Consider the following 13161-nt stretch of genomic DNA (forward strand, 5'->3'; position numbering starts at 1 on the left):
GAGGATCGTCTGGTTCTTGTTTCTTCTCTTGCAGATCTGCTAAGTCATGTGGCGTGCTTTCCAAGTGTTGAACCAGCCTTGCATCCCTGGTATAAATTCCACCTGGTCATGGTGAGTAACTTCTTAATGTACCGTTGGATCCCATCGGCTCGTGTCTTGAGAATATTTGCATCCGTGTTCGTGAGGACTGTCGGTCTATAACTCTCCTTTTTTGGTGGGATCTTTGTCTGCTTTTGGACTTAAGGTGATGGTGGCCTCCAAGAACGAGTTTGGAAGCATTCCATCTATCTTTCGGAACCACTTTAGTAGTAATAGGTACGGTTTCTTCTTTAAACGTTTGATAGCATTCCCCAGGGAAGCCATCTGGCCCTGGACTTTTGTGTCTTGGGAGATCTTTGATGATGACTGCTTCAGTTTCCTCCCTGGATATTGGCCTGTTCAGGTTTTCTGTGTCTTCCTGTTCCGGTTTTGGTAGTTTGTGGTTTTCCGGAAATGCGTCCGTTTCTACTCGATTGCCCAATTTATTGGTGTATAGCTGCTCAGGATGAGTTTTAAAGATCGTTTGTATTTCCTTGGTGGTGGTGGTGATCTCTCCTTTCTCATTCATGATTTTATTTTATTTTTTTATTTTCATTTTTTAATAATAAATTTATTTTTTATTGTTGTTCAATTTGCCAACATACAGAATAACACCCAGTGCTCATCCCGTCAAGTGCCCCGCTCAGTGCCTGTCACCCATTCACCCCCACCCCCCACTCTCCTCCCCTTCCACCACCCCTAGTTTGTTTCCCAGAGTTAGGAGTCTTTATGTTTTGTCTCCCTTTCTGATGTTTCCCACACATTTCTTCTCCCTTCCCTTCTATTCCCTTTCACTATTATTTATATTCCCCAAATGAATGAGACCATATAATGTTTGTCCTTCTCCGATTGACTTATTTCACTCAGCATAATACCCTCCAGTTCCATCCACGTTGAAGCAAATGGTGGGTATCTGTCATTTCTAATGGCTGAGTAATATTCCATTGTATACATAAACCACATCTTCTTTATCCATTCATCTTTCGATGGACACCGAGGCTCCTTCCACAGTTTGGGTATTGTGGACATTGCTGCTAGAAACATCAGGTTGCAGGTGTCCCGGCGTTTCATTGCTTCTGTATCTTTGGGGTAATATTGTATTATAATCAATTAATTAATTTTTGTTGTGTTGTTTATATATATACATTTATATATATAGTTTGTATTTTTTATTAAGTGTTTTATATGTTTGGTTGCTCCCACATTGGGTGCATAAATATTTATAGTGGTTAGATCTTCTTGTTGGATTGTCTCCTTTATTATCATATGGTGTCATATCCTTCTTTGTCTCTTGTTAATCTTTGTTTTAACATCTAGTTTATCTGATCTGAGTATTGCTACTCCAACTTTCTTCTGACATCCGTCTGTGTGATAAATATTTCTGCGTCACCCCACTTTCAATGTGCAGGTGTCTTCACATCTCAAATAAGTATGTTGTAGGTACTATAGAGTTGGATCTAGTTTGTTTGTTTTTGTCCATTCTGACACCCTATGTATTTTGATTTGAGCATTTAGTCCATTTACATTCAAAGTAATTATTCATAAATATTTATTTAGTGCCATTTTATTACTTGTTTTGTCATTGTTTCTGGAGATTTCTCTGGTCCTTTCTTGTCTTTGTTACTTTTAGTCTTTCCTTCCCGCTCAAGGAGAGCCCTCTAATATTTATTTTTTTTAATTGAAGTTTGACTTGCCCACATATAGTATAACACCCAGTGCTTATCCTGTCATGTGCCCCCCTCAGTGCCCATCACCCAGTCACCCCATCCCCCTGCCCACCTCCTCATCTGCAACCCTTTGTTCATTTCCCAGAGTTAGAAGTCTCTCATGTTTTGCCACCCTCTCTAATTTTTCCCAGTCATTTTCTCTCCTTTCCCCTATAATTCCTTTCACTTTTTCTTTTATTCCCCGTATGAGTGAAACCATATAATGATTATCCTTCTCAAATTGACTTACTTCACTCAGCATAATACCCTCCAGTTCCATCCACATTGAAGCAAATGGTGAGCATTCTTCCTTTCTAATATTTTTTGAAGGGCTGTCTAGTAATCATGAACTCCTTTAGTTTTTGTTCTGTGTCCTTCTCAGCCTATTGATAGTGATATTATTAGCTTGGAATGCCTGAGGCACTCACCTGGGCCCCCACTACCTATGGCAAGTCCCCACAGACATTTTCCCATCGAGAGCCAATATTATGGTTGGCATGGCCCTTGTGGCTCTTATTATTATTGGAAGATGTATCTCAGCAACAACTATCAAGGGACTTTGAAAAAAGAAATTTATTACTCAGAGATCTTGGAAGGCATATGGCATGCCCAAGAGCCATCAAGCAAGGTGTCAGGTAGAGATTACAGACCTGGGTACTCTCCTTACTGAGATTGAGGGTAGGCTACCTAGGATTTCTTGGCTTTACTCTTTACTCATAAATTTAAAACAGAGCAGGAATTAGGGCACAAGAGGTGATAGCAGAGTTCCTTAAGTGGTCAATAATCTAGATTGCCAAGGACTTTCTAAAAAGGAAACTCAGATGGGACACCCTGGTTCCTTTTCTTATCTAGTTGTTTTAGCAGTAGTTGTATCATATAGCTGGCAATATGTTTATTCAAAATAGATGTCTTGGAAATGTATGCCTCAGCAATCAAAAGCTGATTTTCAGGCACTTACACTACAAAAACCTTGTTGAATCTTCTTTCAGAATGTATCTAGAATATTACCATTTTTACCATCCCCATAGCCTTGATCCAAGCCTACCCCATTTCTCACCTGTAGAACCACAGTGGCCCTAACCAGTCTGGGTTCCCTGGAGGCTCCTCTAACTGAGTAGCCAGAGTTAACATGTCCTATCTCATCCCTCCCAGGTTCAGAATCCTCCATTACCTCACTCAGCACCAAAACCAAAGCCTGTATGACCAGACCAAACCTGGTCTTCTTCCTTGTGCTGCCTCCTTCCTTCCTCACCTCCTTGTTCTTCTCTTGGTTCTTCTAGAAGTTCACCTAGTCACTCACCTCCCTGCTCACCACACTACAGCCCCAGATGGTTTTTTCACCCTTCTTGAGCACCAGCCTTAGCCTTCCACTCAAAGCCTTTGCACTGACTGTTCCCTCTTCCTGGATGTTCCCTCCCCACACAACTGGGGCGTCCCTCTTTCCCTCTCCTCAGGCCCTTCTCCCACCTCACTGAGGACTTACTGAAAGTCACCCTGATCAAAATCCTGACTGCCTCCCCCAACAGCTTCTGATATACCCGCCCCTGTTTTTCTGATGTAACATACCACACATTATAGTTGTTTAATTAATGTAAACTCTAACCAGAATGGAAGTTACAGAAAGGCAGGGAATTTTGTTCACTACTCTAGCCCTAACACTCAGAACAGTGCCTGCCACAACTGGAAAGTACCAGTTAGGTTGGTGAATAAATGCACAGAAAGATGGATGGATGAATAAATGGAAATAAAACTTGACTTAATTAGTGGTTACACCATAATGACCACAAGATGGAGACATTCTTTAATATAAATTCATCCCTACTTTTCCCTTCTGTTTGTTTCCCCATCCTGATAGTACTTCACTGCCTCTTTTACCTACACACATGCCTGGGTTTTACTCTCCGTGTGTGTGTGTGTGTGTGTGTGTGTGTGTGTGTGTGTTCTCTCTTTTGAATTTTGTGTCCCCTCTTGGCCACTTGTGTACTCCTCTGTCTACAGAGGCTCTGTTTGCAGGATGGAAGAAACAGGTTAGAACTGAAACAGATACCTCATTTATTTTTGTTTAGCCTACTGAATTTTAAAAATTTCTTTAATAGATTTTTTGCGTGTGTTTTAAATGGAAAAATAGCATGTTTGCATTTTGTATTCACGTATTTTTATGAAGCTAAATTGATTTACTTTTGGCTTCTGTGCCCTGTATAAAGTGCTGAGGTAGTGGGTCTGAATGAAATAACAGTACAAATCCAAAGATGTGCTTTTTCTTTTGGACCAAACTAGTTCCTTCTCATGTGGTTTCATCTTCAGAGGTGGCCAAGTCTTTCTTGGAGGAAAATGCTTCACTTCCCCGCTCAGGTAGCGCCTGGGGAGCTCAAGTCTCATTGACTTTTCCTCCTTAACACTGACTCAATGTCACATAGGCAATGGGTCTGCTATCATTTATGCAGAAACCTGTTTGACATTTCCTTACCTGGGATGAAACCCTATAAATTATAACTCACTTCTTCTTCTTCCTCCTCCTCTTCCTCCTCCTTTTTTTATAGTCTTCGTTTCTATTTCAATTCCAGTTAGTTAATATACAGTGTAATACGTGTTTCAGGAGTAGAATTTAGTGGTTCATCACTTACACACAGTACCCCATGCTCTTAATAACAAGTGCCCCCTTTAATACCCATCACCTATTTAACCCATCCCCACCTACCCACCTCCTTCCAGCAACCCTCAGTTTGTTCTTCATAGTTAACATTCATTTTTATGGTTTCCCTCTCTTTCCCCCCATGTTCATGTGTATTCTTTCTTAAGTTCCACATATAAGTGAAATCATAGTATTTGTCTTTATCTGACTTATTTCACTTAGCATAATAGGTTCTAGCTCCACCCATGCTGCTGCAGATAGCAAGATTTCACTCTATTTGATAGCTGAGTAATATTTTATATATATAATTATATATATATTGCTGCTTCTTTATCCATTCATCTGTCAATGGACATTAAGGCTCTTTCCATAGTTTGGCTATTGTGGATGTTGCTGCTATAAACATTAGGGTGCATGTATCCCTTTGAATCAGTATTTTGTACACTTTCAGTAAATACCTGCTAGTGTAACTGGTGGGTCATAGGGTAGTTCTATTTTTAACTTCTTGAGGAACCTTTATACTGTTTTACAGAGTGGCTGCACCAGTTTGTATTCCCACCAACATTGTAAAAGGGTTTCCCTTTCCCCACACCTGTTGTTTCCTGTCTTGTTAATTTAAGCCATTCTGACATGTGAGGTACTATCTCATCATGGTTTTGATTTGTATTTCCCTGATGACGAGTGATGGTGAGGATCTTCTCATGTGTCTATTAATCATCTATATTTATTCTTTGGAAAAGTGTCTATTCGTGCCCTCTGCCCGTTTCTTAACTGGATTATTTATTTTTTGGGTGTTGAATTTGATAAATCATTTGCAGATTTGATACGAACCCTTTGTCAGATACGTCATTTACAAACATCTTCCCCCATTCTATAGGGTGCCTTTTAGTTTTGTTGACTGGTTCCTTCACTGTGCAGACACTTTTTATCCTGATGAAGTGTCAATTGTTCAGTTTTGATTTTGTTTCCCTTGCCTCCAGAGACCTGTCCACTAAGAAGTTGCTAAGACCAAGGTCAATGAGTTTTCTGTCTGTGTTCTTCTCTAGGATTTTAATGGTTTCCTGTCTCACATTTATTTTTTTTATAAATTTATTTTTTTATTGGTGTTCAATTTGCCAGCATATCGAATAACACCCAGTGCTCATCCCGTCAAGTGCCCACCTCAGTGCCTGTCACCTGTCTCACATTTAGATCTTTCATCCATTTGAACTTATTTTTGTGTATGGTGTAAGAAAGTGGTTCAGTTCCATTCTTTTGCATGCAGCTGTCCAGTTCCCTCAACACCATTTGTTGAAGAGACCGTCTTTCTCCCATTGGATATTCTTTCCTGCTTTGTTGAAGATAAGTTGACTATCAAGTTGTGGGTCAATTTCGGAGTTCTCTATTCTGGTCCACTGTCTGTTTTTGTGCCAGTACCATACTGTCTTGATGATCACAGCTTTGTAATACAGCTTGAATTCTGGAATCTCAATGCCTCCAGCTTTGCTTTTCTTTTTCAAGATCGTTTTGTCTATTCAGGGTCCTTTGTGGTTCCATAGGAATTTTAGGGTTATTTGTTCCAGCTCTGTGAAACATGCTGGTGATATTTTGATAGGGATTGCACTAAATGTGTAAATTACTGTGGATAGCATAAACATTTTAACAATGTTTGTTTTTACACTCCTTGAGCATGGAATGTTTTTCCATTTCTTTGTGTCCTCTTCAATTTCTTTCATAAGTGTTCTGTAGTTTTCAGAATGCTGATGATCCCTAGGAATCTTATGTTCTTTCGGAGGCCCCTGACCTCATGGAATCTCTCTCCTGAGATGCAGATGCTGCTCTCTAGCCCCATATTCTTACCCACAGAATATAGTGATCAATTGGCTGCCACACCCATGAATGACTGCCGTGCTCTCTTGGAGGTATGACTGTTGCTTATTCCAGAAGAGAATGAAGTTCAGGGAAAGAGTAGCAAAACAGGGAAATAATCAGTAGAAAAATGAAAGGAAAATTGGGGAAAAGAAATGGGAAGGTAATGGGCATAGATGAGAAGGATGCAGAGAAGAAAAAGAATAATGGGTTATACCTATTAAGTATACACTGTGTATTGACACTGTGCCAACCACTTCATACGGGAGCAATAGTTGAAAAGTTTTTCTCAATGCCTAAAGTCATTTACTCTATAACCCTTTGCTATGGGTTGAGTTGTGTTCTGCCAAAATTAATATGTTGGAGTTCTAGTCTTCAATACCTCAGAACTTTACTGTATTTGGAGACATAGCCTTTTAGGATGAGGTCACTATAGTGGGCCCTGATCCAATCAGACTGATATCCTTATAATAGATGATTGGGACACAGACACTGCCTTAGTCCATCTGAACTGTTACAACCAGATAACACACAACCGATGGCTTATAAACAATGGAAATTTATTTCTCACAGTTCTGGAGCCTGGAAGACCAAGACCAAGCTCCAGACTTGGACCAGCAGACTCAATGTCTGTTAAGGATTCTCTTCCAGGTTCATAGACAGCCATCTCATTGTGTCCTCACACAGTGGAAGGGGCAAGGGAGCTCTGTGGAGCCTCTTCTATAAGGGCACTGATGCTATTCATGAGGGTGGCAAGCTTTGAAAGTCCCCACTATCCAATACCATTGCTTGGGGGTAGGGTGCACAAACATCCAATATATAGCAGACACATGTAGAGGAAGGATCATGTGAAGACACAGGGAGAAGACAGCCCAAGAGAGAGACCTCAGAAGACAACAGTGTTGATGGCACCCTGGTCTCAAACTTCCAGCTTCCAAAACTGAGAAAAGTAATTTTTTATTGCTTAAGCCACCTTGTTCATGTTACTTTGTTGTGGTAGTCCAAGCTGACTGATGTGTCCAGGACTTGGTTATTGGTTGAGAGGCAGGATGGCACAGAGAATAAAGTCCCAGATTGTAAATTGACAATTTGGGTTAGAGTCTCCATCCTGTTGCCACTTTTTCTTTGTAAAACGTATGTGGTGGTAACAGCAACACCAGCCCACTTGAGCTGATGTGACCTCCTTGGAGTTGAATCAGCACAGGATTTCCCATTATTACCCTAAGGGTTTCCTTATCAAAGGTCTCCTGTGTAGGCTCTATTTTGATTTACTGCCTTTCTGGGGACTTTGCTGTTTAACCATTTTTTAGCCTACCATTTCCCCAGTGGGAACTTCACTTTCATACACACTCCTTCCTCAAGCCCTGTCTCAGTTTACCACCTTTGTGTACCAGTTTTGACTCTACCTCCTTTTTCCTCCCTGAATTTTCCTGCCCCTCTGATTATTTGTGCTTAGAATTCCGTGCAGTTACATGCAATCCTTTCATCATTCTCTGTGTATTAGCTCCTTATCCCTGAGGGAGAACCCTGTGTCTTTTGCAGTTTCCATCACTGTGCTGAGCACACAGTGAGAATATGCATAAAACGAGTCCTGGACATATAAACTCTGCACGCTGCCTGCTCAAAAGCCCAGGGAAGAGAAAATGGAGACATAGTCCCAAGGAGAAAGCCACAGTCTATGTAGATTTCAGGCTCAGATAAGCTTATAGAGTGCGAGGGCCCCAGCACGATACAGACAACAGATTGCTTCCCAGAAGGTCATCATTACGTGTGAGGTATTCTTTTCTTTTATGCAACTTACTGCACCCTGTAGGAAACTGAATTTGGAGAATCAAGAGATCCATATGAGCAGGTATCACGGTGTCCATTGTGTTCAGCACCATGAGGACATCATAGTTTGGATCCTGTAAGGGTTATTCCTGACCCCTGCTTCCTCATGGCATCACATGAAGAATGGTTGTGACTGCCCCTGACTTGTGGGACACAGCCTGAGATGCTATCTAATATTTCCTTACTTATTACTTGGGTTGAAGAAAGAATCCATTAGATGAATGAATAAGATTTTTTTAAAATATATTTAATTTATTTTTTTATTCATGAGAGACACAGAAAGAGAGAGAGAGAGAGGCAGAGACACAGGCAGAGGTAAAAGCAGGCTCCATGCAGGGATCCTGATGTAGGACTAGATCCCAGGATTCCAGGATCACTCCCTGCGCCAAACGCAGGTGCCAACCACTGAGCCACCCAGAGACCCCCCTTCAATAAGATTTTTTTTAACCTGAGTTACTAATAAAGATTACAAACATACTTAAGGAAATATCAGCAACTTAATTCTGCAATGTCTGGAGAATGTTGGGGAGGGGAGACATCAGAGGACTCCAACTTTTTCAGGTTTGTAGAATTATGAGCTTGGAAGTGTGCAAACTTCAAAGCAAGACTTTGAGCAAGAAGGGACCAGTCAAGATTGATGAGGTGATGAACATCAGTGGGGATCTCCATTGCTTTGTTCTGTACAGTTGGTACGGATTTTTATGTTATTCAATATACTTATATTCCTCAAGTTGAGGACAGTTTCAGTAGCACAACCCATGGCAAAAATCATAAATATTGGACTATCTGCCAAAAGAAAAATCCAAGAGTTAGTCTTCTCTCTTATCTTGTCTCCCCTCTTCCCCCACGTCCTATCCTATCTGCCTCCCTTGGGGAAGAAAAGGGTACACAGAATGCCCCAGAATTCCCCTCTGCCTTCTGTGAAAGAAGCAAGAACCACAGCTCCATCTCTGTCCAGGGACCAAGCCTTAGTTCCCTTTGGGCCCGACATCTCAGTTTAGGATGAATCCCAAAGGGCCCCTGCTGTGTCAGATGCATAGCTGAGATTGGAGTCTGTACCTTCTGACGAGGCAAGAGATAGTTGGAAGAGAGGAAAAAGCCTGAGGTCAGAACTCATGTATTCACCTAAACAGCCCCTTGGTACCTGTTGTTTTCTATCTGAATGGCATCTGTGCATCTTACTACAAGTCCATACTTTTCTCCTCCTCAGGAAAATGGCAAGTCCTTCTGCAGATTTCAGAATCATATCATGCTTATTCATGGGGATTGGGTAATAGCAATAATGGTAGTGATGAAAAAAACCAGAACTGAGGTATCACCCTCTTTGTTGAAGAGGGTGATGGCCAATGACCCAAGTTCCCATTCGAGGAGATCATGATATGACATGTTCACAAGTGTCAGACTTTCCTGTGGAAAGCAGTTGTGTTCTCTTCATCTTCCCTCTCCTCTCCTCGTCCTCTCCTCTCCCCCTTCTCTCTTCTGACAGATGGCTCCCTCCAAACTTTGGAGAGTGAACTAGGACTTGGCCCTGTATCAGCCTTTGCTGTACATAGTAGTTAGTCTCTAGGATGGCCTGCGATCTCTTAGTATTCATGTCCTTGTATACTCTTCTCCCATGTTGTATCAGAGTTGATCTGTGCAACCAACAGGATACAACAGAAGTGAAGAAATGTTCCTTCTGATATTTGATTACTTTGAAACTGTAGTATCTCCTTCCTCCCTCCCTCTTCTCCTCCTCTTCTCCCTCTGTCATCATTTGCCCTGAGAAATGCCAGTTAGTGCTCTTCCTCCCTCCCTCCATCTCTCTTATCTCTCTTCTCTCTTCTCTTCTCTTCTCTCTATCTCTCTCTCTCTCTCTCTCTCATCACTTGCTGTGGGGGAATACATTATAAGGACATCCAGGCAGCCCACACAGAGACCCATGTAGAGAAGAACCAAGCCTGACAACTACATGGGTGATCTTGGAAGCAGGTCTTCCTGGTGACAGGCCCTGCTGACAGCTAGATTACAACTTCATGAGAAACTCAGCCAGAAGCACTTAGCTAGGCCACTTCCAAACTCCTGACCCTCAGATGCCATGAAATAATAAATGCTCATTGTTTTAAACTGCCAAGTTTTGGAGTAATGATTACACAGCAAAGATAACTAGCACAGATATATCCTTTGAGAAAATGAACACCAAGAATCCTGTGGAAATAGTTGTACCTATGCCAATAACTTCCACACGCTTTGTCTCTGTACCAGTGCAGGCAAGAAGAACTGGGTCGCAGGAAACATCATACACGTTGTAGCAGGCAGGACACTTAATGCCATTGGGTACTGAGGATTCCTGAGGCACTGAATGAAGAAAGAAAATTTTCATCTCAAAGAGTAAGCCATAAAAGGAGCTCAGAGAATTTATTATCCCCCAACCAAGATCATGCTTATTCCATGATTCCTCCACCCAAAATCAAAATTATTTAAAACTAGGATGGCATGGAGGGTGTGTGTGTGTGTGTGTGTGTGTGTGTGTGTGTGTGTGTGTGTGGAGGGGAGTAGGTATTAAGTGGAAAGATAGAGGATCTTATAGGAATTTGGTTTATTTGCTTCTTTCATGAATTGATCCTTTGCCCTGGCTGGAGAAAAATGCTTAGATGCCAGAAGGTAACTTGTGGTCTTAAAAAATACTGGTAAGAAATTTTATCATTTCAAGTTTCACATCTAAGTCTTTAATACATTTTTAGCTTATTTCTGTGAATGGCATAAAAAAGTGGTCTGGTTTCATGCTTTTGTATACATGTAGCTGCCCAGTTTTCCCAGCACATTTTTGGGAGAGACTGCCTTTTCCCCCATGTATATTCTTCTCTCCTTTGCCATAGATAAATTGACCATACAAGCATGGGTTTATTTCTGCATTCTCTCTTCTGTTCCATTGATCTATGTGTCTGTTTTTGTGCCAGTACCATACTGTTTTGATCACTACAGCTCTATAGTGTATCTTGAAATCTGGGATTGTGATACTTTGAGCTTTATTCCCTCAGGATTGCTTTGGCTACTCAGTCTTTTGTGGTACAAATTTTACTTTTATTTTCTCTAGTTCTGTAAAAAATACTGTTGTATTTTGATAGGAATTGCATATCTGTAGATTGCTTGGGAAGTATGGACATTTTAACAATACTCGTTCTTCCAGTCCATAACCAAACATTGGAAGTAATTTCACATCATCTGTAGACACATTTTTCTTTATATATCTCCTTTAGCAAAGGAAATAAAACAAAAATAAACTACTGGGACTACACCAAAATAAAAAGCTTTTGCATAGCAAAGAAAATCACCAACAAAATAAAAAGGCAACCTACTGAATGAAGAAAGATATTTGCAAATTATATATATCTTTTAAATATATAATTAAATATATAAATAACATATAACTTATAAAAAATAAAATATATAAATAATATAAACAATAATAAAAATTATATATAAATAATATTCTAAATATATAAAGAGCTTATACAACTCAATACCAAAAAAGCCCCACGAATAATCCAATTAAAAAATGGGCATGGGACCTGAATAGACATTTTTCCAAGAAAGATATATAGATGGCCAACGGACACATAAAAAAAGATGCTCAACATCACTAATCATCAGGAAAATGCAAGTTCAGACTATAATGAGATATCACTTTATGCCTGTCAGAATGGCTAAAATAAAAAACATAGGAAATAACAATTATTTGTGAGGGTGCAGAGAAAATGGAATCTTTGTGTGCTGTTGGTAGGAATGCAAATTGGGGATAGCCACTGTGGAAAACAGTATGGAGGTTCCTCAAAAAAATAAAAATGGAAATTCCATATGATCCCATAATTTCATTACTGGGGTATTTACCCAAAGAAAATGAAAAACACTAATTTGAAAAGATATATGCACCCCTATGTTTATTGTAGAATTATTTGCAATAGCTGATATATGAAAAAACAACCCGGGTGTCCATGGACTGAAGAATGGATAAAGAACACGTGATATGTATGTGTGTGTGTGTGTGTATGAATAAATAAATTTATTTATTCATTAGAGACACAGAGAAAGAGAGGCAGAGATATAGGCAGAGGGAGAAGCAGGCTCCCTTCAGGGAGCCCAGTATGGGACTCAATCCTGGGACCCCAGGATCACAACCTGAGCCAAAATCAGATGCTTAAGCACTGAGCCACCCAGGCGTGTCTATACAAGAGGATATTACACAACCATAAAAACGGATGAGATCTTTCCATTTCAAATAACATGGATGGATTTAGAGCATAAATGCTAAGTGAAATAAGGCAGTCAAGGAAAAATAAATATCTATCATGTGATTTCACTCATATATAGAATTTTAAAAATGAAACAAATTAGCAAACAAAGGTTTTTAAAAAGGCAAACAAAAACCACTCTTAAATAGCATAAACTGATGGTTGCTAGCAGGTAGGTGGGTGGAAGATGGATTATATAGGTGAAAGAGATTAAGAGTACATTTATCTTGATGAGCCCCGAGCAATATATAGAATTGTTGAATCGCTGTATTGTACACCTGAAACTAATATAATACTGTATGTTAATTATACTTCAATAAAAAAGTACTGTTGAGAGAGTTAAGAAATAAATAGGCAAGGACAAACACTTTTCAACTGGAATGGAAAAGCAAACAATTTAAACCTACAAACTCATACTTAGTGTAAATCCTGAGGACCCATCCCAGCCGCCCAGCTGCCATTCAGTCTTCCTTAAAAGAAGGGCTTGTGCCTATCCCTTCACAGGAAGGAAAGACAGTCAGTGAGGAAAATCAATAGGCAGCTCAGAAGCAGAGAGACAGGTCGTAGGAAGGTACTTAGAAGACAGACATAAGGGATCCCTGGGTGGCGCAGCGGTTTGGCGCCTGCCTTTGGCCCAGGGCGCAATCCTGGAGACCTGGGATCGAGTTCCACGTCGGGCTCCCGGTGCATGGAGCCTGCTTCTCCCTCTGCCTGAGCCTCTGCCTCTCTCTCTCTCTCTCTCTCTCTCTCTCTGTATGACTATCATAAATAAATAAATTTAAAAAAAATTTTAAAA

The 13161-nt window shown here is 40.4% G+C and overlaps 2 long non-coding RNA genes across 5 annotated transcripts in view; one reads left to right on the top strand and one right to left on the bottom strand.

Annotated features, from left to right (window-relative positions):
* LOC119878572 overlaps positions 1-13161 on the top strand; it is a 33092-nt gene that overhangs the window by 2981 nt on the left and 16950 nt on the right. The window contains exon 2 of the long non-coding RNA XR_005387016.1: positions 35-111. This is a non-coding gene — a long non-coding RNA (uncharacterized LOC119878572). The remainder of the gene's footprint in view (positions 1-34; positions 112-13161) is intronic.
* The window catches only part of LOC119878571, a 42156-nt gene continuing 37420 nt past the window's right edge, over positions 8426-13161 (bottom strand). For 3 of the 4 annotated variants that reach the window (XR_005387012.1, XR_005387014.1, XR_005387013.1), the window contains exon 5: positions 9492-10431. This is a non-coding gene — a long non-coding RNA (uncharacterized LOC119878571). Of the gene's footprint in view, positions 8881-9491; positions 10432-13161 lie in introns of those variants that run through there. The other variant, XR_005387015.1, reaches the window with a different exon arrangement.

Source organism: Canis lupus, unplaced genomic scaffold (genome assembly GCF_011100685.1).
Source record: "Canis lupus familiaris isolate Mischka breed German Shepherd unplaced genomic scaffold, alternate assembly UU_Cfam_GSD_1.0 chrUn_S1739H1935, whole genome shotgun sequence".
NCBI lineage: Eukaryota > Metazoa > Chordata > Mammalia > Carnivora > Canidae > Canis > Canis lupus.